Below are 2,587 nucleotides of genomic sequence, written 5' to 3' on the forward strand. Positions count from 1 at the left end.
CGTCTTCGTGGTATAGGCTAGAACTGATGGCGGCATTCAAGAGAATCTGGAAGGTCTAACCTTGTCTGTGGTATTCTGAGTAGGATTCAATGATTGAATGACTGTGACGTGCTTCAAACTCCTGAGGGCGGGGCGTTAGTGACAGACGCAAAAGAATCACTGGATTCTATTCCGGCCTGATTGAGAACCGATAGATGATTAGCCGTGCTGTGACAGAGCATAGGAACGTTTTCACTGAGAGGATGGGAGGTAGCCACTGATAACGATGAAACCCTTGCATAAGCTTGCCTTGGAAAGGGGTAAGAAGGATTGGATGAAGACAGTAGGAAAGCAGAGAGACGGAAGGGACAAAGCATCTCCATTCGCTTATCTGAAGTTCTCACCAATGAATTGCATAAGTATCTCTATCTTTATCTTTATGTTTTATTCATCATCTATACCCATTCGAGTCTGCCTGACTAAGATTTACAAGGTGACCATAGCTTGCTTCATACCAACAATCTCTGTGGGATCGACCCCTTACTCGCGTAAGGTTTATTACTTGGACGACCCAGTACACTTGCTGGTTAGTTGTGCGAAGTTGTGATACAGAGTTGAGATTGCAATGAGCGTACCATGTTGATGGCGCCATTGATGATCACAATTTCGTCCACCAAGTTTTTGGCACCGTTGCCGGGGATTGTTGAGTTTGGACAACTGACGGTTCATCTTGTTGCTTAGATTAGGTATTTTTCAAAATTCTTAAGAATGAATTCTAGAGTTTCATGATGATCTGTTGAAGTCTGGCTGGCTGTGAAGCCATGTCTAATTTTATTGGACCGAGGTTTCAACTTATCATCACAAGAGCTTGTTGATTTCTATCAATCTTGCTGTTGGAGCAGTGATCTGCTAAGGCTTGGCTGGCCGTTAGCCATGTCTAGTGTTTTGGACCGGAGCTTTCTTTGAAAGCTTGGCTGGCTATGAAGCCATGTCTAATTCCTGGACCGGAGTCTTAGACTAACATTGCATGATTCCTGGAATTCTCATTAAGAATTTTGATACCTTTATTTTCTTTTCCACTTAATTTTCGAAAAACACAAAAAAAGTACAAAATCAAAAAAATCCAAAAATATTTCTTGTTTGAGTCTAGAGTCTCATTTTAAGTTTGGTGTCAATTGCATGTTTCTGCTCTTCTTGCATTCATGCATGTGTCTTCATTAATCTTCAAGTTGTTCTTGATGATTTCATTACTCTGATCTTTAAAATTCTCTTGACTTGAGTGTTTGTGTTTCTCATATGCATTCTCATTTTGTTAGTGTCAGTAGTATACAAACTGCTAAGTTTGGTGTCTTGCATGCATTGTTATTTGATTTTAGTTGCATTTTGATTATTCCTCATTATTAAAAATCCAAAAATATTTTTAATTTGTGTCTTTTCAAGTCAATAATAAAGAGAATTGAAGATTCAGAACATTCAGCAGAGGAATTACACAGAAAAAGCTGGGCGTTCAAAACGCCCAGTGAGGAAGGCAAGACTGGCGTTTAAACGCCAGCCAGGGTGCCTGGTTGGGCGTTTAACGCCCAAAAGGGTAGAGTTTTGGGCGTTAAACGCCAGAATGTGCACCATTCTGGGCGTTTAACGCCAGGATGGCACAAGAGGGAAGATTCTGTTTTCAATGCAAATTTTTTTTTAAGTTTTCAAAATTTTTCAAAATCAAATCTTTTTCAAATCATATCTTTTCAATCAAATCTTTTTCAAAATCAATTTCTTTCCATTTTCAAAGATACTTGCAATCAATTAATGATTTGATTCAACATTTCAAGTATGTTGCCTTTTCTGTTGAGAAAGGTTTAATGTTTGAATCATATCTTTTCTTGTTAGCCAAGTTATTAATTTTTAAAATCAAATCTTTTTAAAAAAAATGTTTTTCAAATCATATCTTCTCAATCACATCTTTTTAAAACCAATCATATCTTCTCAATCACATCTTTTTCAAAATAGTTTTCAATCAAGTCTTTTTAATTTCTAAATTCAAAATCTTTTTCAAAAATCATTTTTTTTACTTAGTTTTCGAAAATTAAAGACTATTTTTCAAAATGTTTTTAAAATCTTTTACTTAATTTTCGAAAACTTCTTTCCCTCTTCTCATATCCTTCTATTTATGGACTAACACTATTCCTCAATGAACAATTCGAACTCCGTCTCTCTTGATAAGTTCGAATTCTTCTACTTCTGCCTTCTATTTTTCTTTTCCTCTGACATCTCAAGGAATCTCTATACTGTGACATAGAGGATTCCATATTTTCTTATTCTCTTCTCTTTCATATGAGCAGGAGCAAAGACAAAAGCATTCTTGTTGAGGCTGACCCTGAACCTGAAAGGACCTTGAAGCGAAAGCTAAGAGAAGCTAAGGCACAATTCTCTGTAGAGGACCTAACAGAAATCTTCAAAGAAGAAGACGCCATGGCAGCCGAAAACAACAACAATGCCAACAATGCAAGGAAGGTAACAACAATGCCAACAATGCAAGGAAGGTGCTGGGTGACTTTACTGCACCTACTCCCGACTTCTACGGGAGAAGCATCTCTATCCCTGCCATTGGAGCAAA

The sequence above is a fragment of the Arachis duranensis genome, chromosome 2 (genome assembly GCF_000817695.3).
Source record: "Arachis duranensis cultivar V14167 chromosome 2, aradu.V14167.gnm2.J7QH, whole genome shotgun sequence".
In the NCBI taxonomy this organism is placed as follows: Eukaryota; Viridiplantae; Streptophyta; class Magnoliopsida; order Fabales; family Fabaceae; genus Arachis; species Arachis duranensis.